The sequence below is a fragment of the Eumetopias jubatus genome, unplaced genomic scaffold, assembly GCF_037043125.1.
Source record: "Eumetopias jubatus isolate StellerSeaLion01/CBP00866 unplaced genomic scaffold, mEumJub1_p1.0 scaffold_5, whole genome shotgun sequence".
Classification (NCBI taxonomy): Eukaryota; Metazoa; Chordata; class Mammalia; order Carnivora; family Otariidae; genus Eumetopias; species Eumetopias jubatus.
The window spans coordinates 138,052,769-138,067,139 of record NW_028274811.1 but is presented as its reverse complement, the minus strand read 5'-3'; positions in this window follow the sequence as shown (position 1 = coordinate 138,067,139).

The window sequence follows — 14,371 nt, the reverse complement described above, 5'->3', positions numbered from 1 at the left end:
GGGATTGTTTTAATGAACATTTTCAAAAAACAATTCCAATGTTTGTTAAAACACATAAATAGATGCTATAATTAGAAAAATAGATATTTTATGTGCTAAAAATTGCCAATTGGATAGAGAAAGCAGACATGCCAAGGATTAATCCTCTGTGAACCATTAAAGAATGTATTGCTAAGAAATGTCATATTGAAGTAACTCACAAATATCTATAATATTTAATTTTGTGTATTATATTTTGTGATTCCTATTATTTCTTTATTTTGTAATTGAAACTTTCTAATAATATATAGCATATTATAAAACTTCATTTAGGGGCGTCTGGGTGGTGCATTTGGCTTAGCACCTGACTCTTGGTTTCCCCTCAGGTCATGATCTCAGGTGGTGAGACTGAGCCCCATGTTGGGCTCCATGTTCTGCACAGAGTGTGCTTAAGACCCTCTCTGCCCCTCCCTGGTGAGTATGTGCTTACATGTGTGCGCTCTCGTTCTTTCTAAAAAATAATTAAATAAATCTTTTTTAAAAAGCTCCATTTAGTAAATGTAATTATCCTTAGCCAAACAATATTCTTTATTTCTGGAGACATAATAAATTAAGAAACCCCAGGTTGAAACTACAGAGAGCCAATGTGGTTTTAGAAGACTTGAAACATCAGACTCAAATTCAGCCAGGCAAATAAATGTTACATGATGATTCACATATCAAAAATTTCTTTATTCCATGGATTGCTCCCAATTCTTTACGTTAACCACTCTCATTCCAGAGCTACATTTTCCCTAGACACATTGGCACCATGGTTGACCATTTCAATTTCTTAGTCATCACTTTTTTCATCATCATCACCATCACTACCATCATCATCATCATCCTCGTCCTTATGTTCAAAATGAACCACTTTCTATGTGTCAAGAAATGTACTAAGTACTTTGCTCCCATGAGAAGGAAATTATCATTCCTTTTTGCTGTTACAGAGAGCTTAAACAGCTTGTTTAACATTAGGCAGATGGTAAATCGTGGGACTGACATTTTAAATCCAGTTCTCACTGACTTATTACAATGTCCTCCTCAGAAACTTGCATTCACTCATTTCCATGCTTATGGGTGTGACCTAATTACAAAACCAATTTACAATAGATGCTATGGCAGCCATTTTATTTCTCTACATTTCTTTTCCTTTTGGAAAAAAAAAAAAGGCCTCGATTTCTTTCCTTCCTACACCAAACACAACTCAGTGTCTATGAAAGATACACACTTCCAACTTCAGAAAGCTAATCTCCTGAAGTGAGTTCTTAGTCACCTTCTTTCTACCTCCTTTGGGTTATTTCTCCACTTGACTCCTTCTCTGTGTCCTCAGTTGCTCACTTCCAGAGGATGGAGAGTTTCCTGATTAATATATCACTGCCGGGATTTCTTATACGGCCCATTGCAAAGAATTTCCTCTCAATTTCACCCAAACTACTTTAGAAAAATATCATAAATATATTCCTAATTTTCAAGTCACTTGGCCTGGTTTTTAATTGTCACCTCTATTATTTCTATATGTCATCACTATTCTTGACCATTGGAGCTTAATGATCATCTTTCTCCTCTTAAGAATACTTCTTTGCTTTCTTTAGTGTAATTACCTTTAATTTTTTTCTGTATTTTATTTATTTTTTAAATAATACCTTTTTTTTAACATCTACAGTTTAAATGTTGGTGGACAATGTGGACTTCTACTCATTCTCTGCATTCCCTACATGGACCTCTCATCCATTTTCATGGCTTTTAAAATCCTATATAATGGAGATAACAAAGTTAACTCTCCTGTAGAACTTAACATGAGGGAGATTCTATTATCTCCATGTTATAAATGGGAAATCTAAGGCATAGAGAGGATAAGTTACTGACAAAGCCAAAACACTAGTAGGAGGTGGTGCCAAAGATGTTTATAAGCAGAACAAAACAAATGGAAGAACACAGACTGCCTGGTTCTAAACCCAATTTCTGCTATATTCCTTCACCTTAAATCATTCAAAGACTGAAATTCTCATATTTACTTCAGTGTTTTCCTTTACCTGAAATGCCAAGATCAGTTATTAAATATAACTAATTACTTGCTTGTTGTCTTTCAGCTCCACACCCATCCTCAATATACTGCTCTTGGTTGCTGGGACTGAGCCTCTGAAGACTGAATTCCTAACACTCCTTTATCCCCTGATTTCTTCTTAGGTCTGGACAAATGGAAGCCATAGTGGAATATGTCAAATAGGGAGAACAGACTTCTTCTTTTAGAGTCCCTGTTGGCTTCACTTCAAAAGAATCAGAAAGCAGACTCAGCCCCTAACTTCTTTGAACACTCTCTGCATTAGATTTGCTGAGTCCCCTCAGATGGACCAGGAACAACTAGGCAGGACCCTCCTCAGAGGTCCAAGTGCAAATAGTGCTGAGGTCTGCCCTAAAATAATGAATGCCAGCCCTGTAGGGCTTGTCAACAAAATCCTAGGTTCTGATTATTCTACTTTTTAACCATTAAGGTGTAAGCTATTTCCTCCAATTATTAATTATAGTATATTCTTTTTACTTTTATAGCTTACCAACCTCTAGTAACCGATGGCAAGTCTTAATTTCTTTTGGTTTAAAATATTTAGTATGTTTTCTGTTTTCCTAACTGAACCCTGACTGACACCTTAACAGTGGCATGGCCTCAGAATGATTCTCATTCCTGCTGCCCACTCATGATATCAAAGTCCCACCAACTATACCTGGATGGTATCTCTTCAATCTGTCTCACCCCCTAACTTTTCCAGTCACTGCCTTAGTTTATACCATTGATCACATAGAATCTGATCAATCATCTAGATTCTATCAATCTTTTGACTGGAGATTCCCAACCATTATCCTCATATCACTTAAGAATATGCTTCATACTTCCTTCCATATTACTAAATAAAAAAGAAAAAAATGATAAAGCCATAATTACCATTGATTTCTCCTGATCCATAGCATAAATTTAAATCTTAATAGGGAATGTGAGGTCTTTCACCGCCAGCCGCATTTGATATCTATCTCTTTTACTGTACTTGCCAACCATACTAGGATTCTCTTTAAAGTCTCCTTCTATTTTTGGCTAGCATATATACTAATCCTTTGAGATGTAACAGAAAAGTCCCATCAAAAGAGTAAGTTTCAAGATTCTCTCTGTTTCCATAGAACCCTATGTCTACCTTTGCACTTATTACTTTTACATTTTTCAATCCAAATTTTACTACTGTCTATGACAGGGATAACTCACATGTTCTTCCATCTCTCTAAGCCTGAAACTTCACAGCACATTTTAAGTACTAAAAATGTGTTCAGTGAATAAGCTAATGGATTTTACTGGTTATTTTATTAATTAATCAGGGATAAAAAATAAAGAATAAATGAGGAAAATTGTGATACTTTGGCTTGGTTTATATACTCCAGCATTCACCTACTCTAGCTTAACACATTCTCACAAATGGTAACCACTGATACCTGGAAGATGTCAAAACTTTATCTGATCTAATATTTTACATTAGGTAGCTCTGCTTCCCTTTTAGCTGAACTTGTAGCCACACTACAAGATCTTGACACCAATAAAAGTTCTTGCTTTTATTACGTCTCTTTCATCTTTATATCTTTTCGGTGACTCTTGTCTGTCTTGAATTGTGGGTTATGTTATGTTAACTAATGGTTAAAATTAACAGACTGACCCCACAAGCATGAAATACAATAGACAAATTAAGTCTATTAAAAAAAAGACCAGTATTTGCACAGTAAAGTTGCTGATCATTCATTAAAGGCACAGAGACTCTGAACTGATATATGAGCCTAACATAAAGTAATGAATATTAGTGAGCTGAAGATCAGAAGAGTGAGTGACCAAAATCTATGAATGGAACTCATTACCTATTATGTTTTGTCAGATTTTCCACCTGCACTCTATTTATACCATTCTGAAACTGAAGCAAAGTTAAACAAGAAAAAGAGTGGTTTGCCTCTTGACCATTTAGATGTAATGACAAATTTCCTGCAATACTTAACACCTCCTTGAACACTAGAGTTGATTCAGCTGATGAGGGTTTCTAGGAGGAAATTTCTTCTTCCCTCATCACCCATACCTGGATTTGTTCTCCTAAGAGACCAAAAGGCAATTTCAGATTTGCATTTCATCACCATAACTTTAAGCCTGATTTAATTTTTTCCCCTCTAGGTTTGTTATCCCTAGTTAAAAATGTCAGATTCAATTTCAACTTTTTATTTTTGTCAGGCTGCTTTCAAAGTCTGTAGTTGCTCTGGTTAATAAATCAAATAGTTGTGATTTTTAAAGTACTATATTATGGAAAATAGAGAAATACAAAAGTATAACTGCAATGCTAAAGGAAAAGTCTAAAATAAGTAGTACATAGAAGCCTACAGATACCTACATCTTATATAGAAGCACCCAGTTTTATGTGTATACTATCATCATTATATCCTGAGAATTGTAACTCAAGAGCAGCCTACTATTCAGTTACTTGAAATTTTTCATTGTTTACTTTTTTAAAAAAATATTTTATTTATTTATTTTAGAGATAGAGACACAGAGATAGTGTGAGCAGGGGAGGAGCAGAGAGAGACAGATAAGCAGATTCTGCACTGAACACAGAGCCCAAGGTGGGGCTAGATCCCACAACCTTGAAATCATGACCTGAGCCAAAATCAAGAGTTGGATGCTTAATTAACTGAGCCACCCAGGTGCCTCTCACTGTTTACTCTTATTAGAAGAAAGACATTTTAAGATTTTGAGCCCATAAATATATGCATTATTGGAATGCATTTATATTATCCATATTTATTTATAATATATCTCTATGATATCTGTACCCAACTAATAAAGATACTATTTTTCTTCTTCTCAGTGATGAACTTCATTGTAGAGTAATTAGCTGCAGCATATTCTAACATTTTGTTAACTAAAAAGATCTCAGAAAATTATCGGTAAAGTTACACATTATATCACTGGGAGCAGAATTTATTAAATTTAATCAGTGCAAGCAAAATAATTACATAAATTATGAATATGGAAAAACTCCTTGACTGTATAGATAGACTCTCTGGACCATCTATAGTGGAGTATATTAACATATTTTAGTATATCTTAGTCAATAAATAAACGTTATCTTTAGGATAATTTGTTTTTTCCAAAAATTTAAGAATGCCAAAATATTATACACTTTTAAATTCTGATAGAGGAAAACTATAAATTTATATATATACATGTAAACTCTCATAATTTAACAAGATATATGTTTTGTGTGTGTGTGTGTGTGTGTGTGTGTGTGTGTGTATACACATCTAACTCTCATTATTTAACAAGTTAAAGAGGACATATTCTCAAGGAGTTCATATGTAGGTTATGTCTTTGATATTTAATGTATAATTTCTCATGGGGTTTTGGTAATATTGAATCACTCTTACTTAACTACTTAAAGGGAGATTTGCAGATCCCTGAAACAAAAATATACGAATTTCCAAAATTCCAATAATTTAACAAAATCAAAAGCCAGTTGAAATTAGATGATTAGAAATGTGTTAAAATAGTACATAATACTGCACTGTTATAGGACAACATGAAAATTTAGCTTCCTTCCTGGAAGACATGGTCATCTGTTTATCTCCTAAGTCAGAGTGACATATGAATACAAATCTGTTTACACACAAAGTGGGAGATTGGCAAGCAGAGTGTTGTTTCTAAGGTTTGTTTTGTTTGTTTGTTGTTATAATTTTCCTTCCTGATATTTATCTCAACAATGTGATTTTGATAGATCCCAGAATATATGTCCATATTAGGTCATAATTACAGTGCTTAATAATTTGCCAAACTATTTTCTGAATTTTTTACATATATTAACTTCTTTAATAATTACAAATAACCTTTAGACAGCAACTACCTTTGTCTCTATTTTACAAACAAGAAACTGAAGCACAGAGATATGAAGTTATTGTCCACAATCACACAGTTAATATGTGGAGGTGGAGGGGTGGATAGGGGTGGTCTAGGAATTAAATACAGATAATCTGTTTCTGAGATCTTTGTTCTCAGACATTATGCTACTCTCTCAATAAATATTAAATTTGTAGTTCTGGAAGAAATACATCAATTGTTCCAACCCAGAGAAAAATAAATTGCTACCGAAATCAGAGTTTTATATACTTAAAAACAGTAAAATAACACTAGGTGGGTTTCAACATTCTATTTTTATATGTTTCAATTCATATTAAACAGAATTTGAACAAAAGAGAATATTTCTACAAGAAAATTACCAGTTGGAATATGTCTCGAGCACTTGATTAGAATGTAAATACAGGTTTGAATACTACATTCTTTCATGATCTAAAGCATGGTTACTTGCTACTCAATTCACAGGTACCTCATCCACAAAATCCTTGAATTGCAGCACTTTTTTAAAAACTAATCTCAATTTTTAAAAGATTCTCATTTATTTATTTGAGAGAAATTGAAAGAGAGAGAGAGAGAGAGAGAGCAAGCAGGAGGAAGGGACAGAGGGAGAAACAGACTCCACACTGAGCAGGGAGTCCAACGCAGGGCTTCATCCCAGGACCCTGAGATCATGACCCAAGCCAAAGGCAGACACTCAGTGGACTGAGCCACCCCGGTGCCCCTGAGTTGCAGCACTTTAAAGTCATCTGAAGTTTTGCCAGATTAACTTCAGAAAGCCATAGAAGTGTTCTGTAGCACCACACTCTGTATTTTAAGTGAGCACTGTGGGTGTTCAGAAATGATTGTTTGATGGCACAAAGTGAAAATGATAAGCAAGATTCACTTCCTCCTACTTCACCTCTCTTCCATTACATAGCCTGTTGACATCTAGATTGTCAGTAAATAAATAAAACTTTCCAGATGATAAATCAAAATATCTGAAGGAAATTATTAAGTAGAAAATGATGGAATTTTCCACTGGTTTAAATTGTGTTATACAAATACTCACAAGAAATTCAACCTTCACAAATATCCGTGACGTGAAAATTAAGACTGCAAAAGTTAGAGTTGGAAGAAACAGAAAGTCTCCTTGTGCAAATACCACTTACAGTGGCAACGATCATGATTTTGTCCTAAGGCATCTAGCCAAGCTTGCTATTTGCTACTGCTGAGTCCTGGAATTTTGGCATGACATTTAGTTCTGGCAACTATTAAAGCCAGAAAAGTGTATGAATGTTTAGAGAGCAAAATGTATCACATGTAGGATAAATGTATAAAGGGGATATTTAAATGCAAGATTAGAAAAGCAACATCAAAATTCTAGAACCAGATGATTTATTCATAAGATCTAAAGGAATATGTTATTTCTTTTTATAAAATGATGTCAAACATTTCATTAAATTAAAAACTTTCTTCAGATATGTAGATCTTCTTGACTGTTAAGTAAACATATCACCCTTTTTCCTGTTTTTAGTTAATGATAAGAATCAGGAAAATGGAATTGATCCTTTAAAAACATCAGATTTTGAGGCATAATGAATTGAACATAAAGCTTTGAGTCAGCAATCAGAATATAATTGCCATCTCTTTTGCTTACTAACTATGATTTTCAGAAATAATAATGTCTTGAATATACGTATTGGTGGCTGGATATTAAAATTTCCCCAGGACTCTGCTCCCATTCCAAAAGGATATGATAATACTGCTCCCATTCCAAAAGGATATGATAATACTTTATGTGACATGTCATGTAATATTCAGCATCTCAAGAAATATTGTAATTGAAAGTGCTTTGTAAACTAGTAAGTATTCTACAGATGCAGGTGAATATTATCACTCATTTGTGGTATTTTATATTAAAAATGAAATTATACACATGTACAAGGGGCTCATTAGACTATAAAAGCACTGTTTTTCTCATGATTTGAAATGGAGTGCATTCACTACTACCATTTACCTCTATCTAATTGTATTAGATTCCAAGGCTGCTGTAACAAAATACCATGAACCGGGTGGCTTAAAAGCAGAAATTGATTGTCTCACAATTCTGGAGGCTAAGAATCTGAAATCAGGGTGTCAGGAGAGTCATATGCCCTCTGAAGCCTGCAGGTGAGAATCCTTTCTTGCTTCTAATAGCTTCTGATATTTGTCAGCAATCCTTGGCTCTTCTTGGTTTGTACACACATCACCCCAGACTCTGCCTCTGGCCTCTCAAGGCCATCTTCTTCCTGTGTATCTTTGCCTTTGCGCTGTGTTTTCCTCTTATTATAAGGATATTATAAGGATTACAACCCACTCTAATGACATCATCTTAATTTGATTATGTCATGAAGCAACCTATTTTTAAATAAGGTCATATCCACAAGATATGGAAGTTAAGACTTCAATATACCTTATGATGGTATTTAAAAACAAGCACTGGGAAGAACATTCAGGCAGGTTAAGGGCAATCCAAGGAAATGGGAAAAAGCTTGAACTTGATTCCAAAAGTACTTGGGAAGTAATTAGAGATAATACTGTAGGGCAGTGGCATGATGCAAAAATATTTTTGAGGGCACTGGATATAAATGTGGGTTAGGAGTTAAAGCTCAGACACAGAAAGTGCAAGAAGGAGGCTACAGCATGCATCTAGTGATATCAGGCACCTGCAAACTGTGTGCTGACATTTCCTGGCATTCACAGAGGGAAGCACCCCAGGGACATCTGTAAGAAAACCAACAATCTACTCCACTTAGATGTATAGACCCATTTCTTTAATGAACAGAGCTATTATGTTTTGGCTTAGGATTGTTGTAAAAAATTACTTAAACACTAGTATAGCAATGAACCCAGTTTATAAATTTATAGCATATTAATTAAATTATTAAAATGTATTTTTACTTCTTGATCTGTACCTAAGTATAATTTTATATACTCTTCAATACCTTTCTTAGCGTCTTCAGATAGATTATCCTTAATTGTAAGTCAAGGACACATGGGTGTCTAGTTGGTTAAGTGACCGACTCTTGATTTCAGCTCAGGTCATGATCTCAGGGTCTTGGTATTGAGCCAGAACCAAGACTTGGGCTATACACTCAGCAGGGAGTCTGCTTCTCTCCTGATTCCTCTCCCCCTGCCCCTCACCATGCTCTCTCTCTCTCTCAAATAAATAAATAAATCTTTAATTGTAAGGCCACATTATTTTATGTTGCACTGGTATAAAACTAGTCATCTCACTTTTTTTTCTTCTGGTATTTTTTATGAAGACTAGGGAAATGACATTTTGCCCAAATTCAGTCATCTCTAAATTTTATAAATTTTATGCATTTTATTTCAGTACCGTCAGGTCGTTTTGGCATTTTTTAAAGACCAGTTCCAATAGTATCATTGTTACTTTTGTATTTTAACTTTCCCCATTAGCTCTCAATTTTCTAATTTAATACACATATTGCATATTACTATCAGGTCTATTTGATTCCTGGGTCAACTCTAATATACTTACCTATGTTAATAATGAACATGCATATGATAAATAGAAGTTTGGTTATGATCTATGCATCTTTACAACAAACCTAATGGATTAAATATATCTAAAATCTAAAGAAAAAATAAGTCATTGATTCCAAGATCAATCAGAGACTATAAATAAGTCTACATAAATAAAAGTAGGGAGGTGTGGATAAACAATCACCCTTTCAAAACCCAGTAGATTTCAAAAAAATTCCTTGTTCATTATAATATATAGAAATATGTCCCCATTATTTCCCTTTTGTTGTTTTTCTTTTCTTTTAGATTTTCTTTATTTATTTGCAGAGAGAGACACAGTGAGAGAGGGAACACAAGCAGGGGAAGTGGGAGAGGGAGAAGCAGGCTTCCTGCCGAGCAGGGAGCTCAATGCAGGGCTCGATCCCAGGACCATGGGATCATGAACTGAGTGAAGGCAGATGCTTAACGACTGAGCCACCCAGGCACTCCATCTTTTTTGTTTTTCATTAGTAAGGTAACTAAACAAATGTAGGTTCTCACAATGATTGTCCATAATATTTTAAAATACTTTCCTCTTTGAGTTTCCTGTTTCTCCCAATGAATATATGCAGTGATTTTCTATAGATACCTTTCCCTCCTGCCATAGAGGAAACAACAATAATAGCAGAACTGTCAACAGTGATAAAAAGCAAAACAACGACAAACATCAATAGTTTTACTTTACAGTCCTGCCCTAACATACCAGGTAGAATTTTTTTCCATATATTTTTATACATTTCTACCATATATGGAGCTTTACCTGAAAATCAACTTGAAATACCTGTCCTTTTCGATGCAAGCAAACCTCAGCTGTTCAGTTGTACATCCACTTCTACTGTTTGCTATTTCTGGTTTGCTCCACTTATCAATACCCAATCAAAGCCTTGTCACCAGGACCATCCTTATACCTGGGCAAGAGTAGCCCTGCTCTGAACCCCCTGACTTGGGACCAGCTCTGGCACTGTGCCAGATCAGCACTTCTCATGATAGGAGGAGGAGTCCAAGAAGTTCAGGTGACAAATTCAGCACGGGTCTCTACCATACATCTAGACCACATAGATACTAACAGGACAATAGAAAAGGTGAGGATACATCCAAGGCCAAGAATTTGCTAAAGAGAAGGTAACTGAACTCTGTTCAAGCAAAAATTTAAATACACTTCAGAAAGGAAAGATATTAGATAAACAAATATCATTATAAAGTCTACATAAACTCATTTAATCTTTACAACATCTCCGTGTTATAGGAACAGTTATTGTCCTCATTATTCAGAAGAAAATGGAAATGCAAAATTTTGTACAACTTGCCAAAGCCATACATGGATTTTCATTCAGCAAGTGTAGCTCTCTAGCAACAACTAAGCAATATGGTCTCTAGAAATAAGCCTTAGAAAAAAAGAAGCGTATATCTCTGTTTCCTCATTTGACTGGAGCATAAAGTAGCAGGAAAGGAAACATAAGGAAATGTAACAAGAAACAAACCTAAGGAAAAGGAAGAAGATCACTATAAGGGAAGTAGTATAAAAATTGCATTTTCTAAAACTGATATTAATTTACCCATTTTGGTTCCCAAGAAGTATGAGAGTCTGTTTTTCAATAGTGTGCCTGTCAACTATTTAATTAAGAGTTTGATTTCAGAAAAAAATGACTTAGCCTCCAGGTTTATTCCTTTAATAAAGGGCCCCACAAATAACTAGAATTGTGCATTTTTCCGACACCTCTTTCAGCAGTCTGATTTCCTTGGAGTCATTTATTCCTGAGTTTGTTTTTTTTAAATATCACAAATTAAAAAAAAAATCAAAAGTAAATGTGATTCCATTTTTTCCAAAATAATGATGATGATGATGATATCCCATAGATTTGTTCTGGTTATTTAAGTAATTTATCTGAAAAAAAACATTTTAATCAAGCTCCTTTGATGGCCATTTAATCAAAGCTGTATGTTATATAAAATTAGAAATCTTTCTTTTATGATTTCTGGATGAGAAAGTTACGAGGTTAACCAAATTTTATTTGAATGATAAAAATCATTATTCCAGAGAAGGATTTATTTCTCCTTTTATATTAAGTCTTTATTAAATAATGCACATTTTCTGTATCTGCTTCTGTATCAAAATTGCAGAAGCTCCACTGTCATAGGAGATAAATTTAGGTGTCTTTTAACCAGGCCTTATGACTTTCAGATTCTCTAAAATCTAGTTCCGATTTCGAACATACAAAATTATTTTGGCAGATAGTTCCCTCACTCTTGTTTCTAGAAATATAGGTTAAGTATTTAATCATCAAACAACCACAGGTATTTAACAGGCTCATATTTTTCATGATAATAGAAATCCCTAGGGTTGTTTTGTAGTAGAACAGGTTATATTATTCCTAGTTCAAGTAATTGTAACATGTTATTGTATTCAAAATATTTGAATTCTTGTTGGACAGGGGACCTTTATATCTGGCCACTTGTATTGTTTTTATATTTTTATATGTTAAACCAAATTCAGAAGATGAATGTGTTGTTAATGGATATAGGAGTGTGCACCACTAAATTGGATTTGGGCTAGGCAGAATTTTGGATTTCTTTTCCCTTTTTAATTCCAAGTTTTCATTTATTACAAAATCAATTTGTACTGGATAAGCTATCATTAATATTGATTTGCTATTTTCTGCTCAATATATTCTATTCACATGCCTTTTGGTTAAGACTTTGCTGACATAATGAAAAGCATTCTTTTTAATTAAAGAACAAATGGTGCTTTCTTTTTTTGATGAATGCTTCAAGTTATGATATAAAAGCTTGCCAAGAAGTTTCCATTGTAAGTTATTTTTTTCTAATTTGCAGGAGTTTGTTTTGTAATGATTACACAGCATTTACTGGGAAAATGGCAATGTTTCTGAATATTCTGTTGTGTTGCAAACATTCATTCTAATATATAAACACATATTCAAACATGGTACACTATTTTTCTGATTTCACTCCCTCTCACTCTCCCCCTTGCTTCTTGCCCTCAGCCCCACATTGTCCTTCTAGCTACTTCATAAATATGTGAGGTAAAGATTCTGTATTAACAAGAAACCTTTATACTCAGAAGAAATACTTCTCTATTTGGATAGGTCCTTTGCCACTTCCTTCAGGTTATTGTTCAAATGTCACCTCATCAGTGAAATTGTCCCTGAAAATATTATTATAATGCATGCCCAAGAATTCATAGTCTACCTTCTTACCTTATGTTATTTTTCCTTCACAGCTTTTATCACCCCCTCTGACAAACTGTTTTTCACAACTAGAAGACAATCTCCACCGAAAGAGAATAATACTGACTTTGTTCTGTTCACTGCTGTATTCTCATGCTGAGGAAAAATGCCTGGTATAGAGTTGTCTCAATAAATATTTGTTGAGTAAATGGATACATGGCTGAAAAATCTGCTTTCTATGTCAGGAGAATAGTAGATAAAAGAGATAAGATTTACATAATATCTCATCTATATTCATTAACATCACCTCCACAACCACCGCCTCCACTATACCTCATCCCAAACACACACACAGATACACCTTGAATACTTGCTGACTGGCAGAAATTCATAGGCTCACTAGAGACCTAATCGTGGTACATGCAGGATGTTAGAAAGGTATGGGTTTTCCATAAAGAATGGTGAGCAGATAGAAATGTGGAGTTAAATGTTTTCTCCTTTCATGGAGAATTATGAAGGCCATAAGGGTTCATTGAATTTGCCTGTGATGTCAACTAGTAGAGAAGCAGTGGCTATAAGACAGCGTGAATTTGGTGTGGAAAGAATAAGTGAAGTTCCCCTGGGCAAAATGGATACCCACAGAAGGTGGCATGGTCTGAACAACCTTGAAAGGAATTTGCTCGGCAGGGTGAGAGTGTCTGAATTAGATGCAAAGGGGAAGGTTTTAAATTGGAATGTAGTAGAACTGGAATCATGTGAAAGTTGTTACTGCCAGAAAGAAATATTTTAATTGTAAATGAATAGAAGAATATGGGATCTGTCCATGGTCCTGTCTGGAGGAAGGGCATGCGCCAGAACATATTTGCAGGAAGTGATGGGAGAAAAATAAAGGCATTGAGATCTTCTGGATTGAACAAATTCAATAAACTCTTTTTATACACATGTTACGTAACATGCATCAAAAAGCATTTGAGTCTGAAATATGTTTATAAAAGTTAAGTAATAGCAAATGTTAAAGAAAATAGCGGGATCCACTGATACATACACACAAACACACAGGCCTTTGGAAAGCCAAAATCTGATACTCAAAAGAATATTTTTAGATTTATTCACACTAATAAATGAACTATTTTAAGTGAAAATGTATAAAACAGCAGTTGGAATTATCTGTCACTGTCATGAATAAGAACCAAATTGTATTTGACAATCCATGTTTCAGATGCATAGTGATCTTGGGTGATTATTTTAATTAAAAGCAAATGAAAAATATGTTAACTTTATTAATATATTATTTGTTCAGATGAGTCACTTCTATATTGATGTGACTTATGCCACAGATACACTACAATTAGAACATTTAGCTCTTGGTAGAGTTGATGGAAGTTTTTTCAAAAGTGAAGTGATTATCATCTTAAGGGAAATTTTCAGTTTAAAAACATAAAGAAATAAAGCTCTAAAAACAGACCTTCTAAAATCACTTCTTAAAAAAATGGATCGTTTCTTATTGCTTAACTTAGATTCTTTGATAAACCATGAAATCAATATCAAACATATTACCATTTGTACCTCTTTGAACAACTGTAACAAACCGTATATTGTTATAAAGCAGCAGAATTACTTACTATCATAATCTAAAAATGCGTTCAAGCTACTGAAAATATCTAGATTATTATAGGCATGCCAATAGAGGAGACAAATA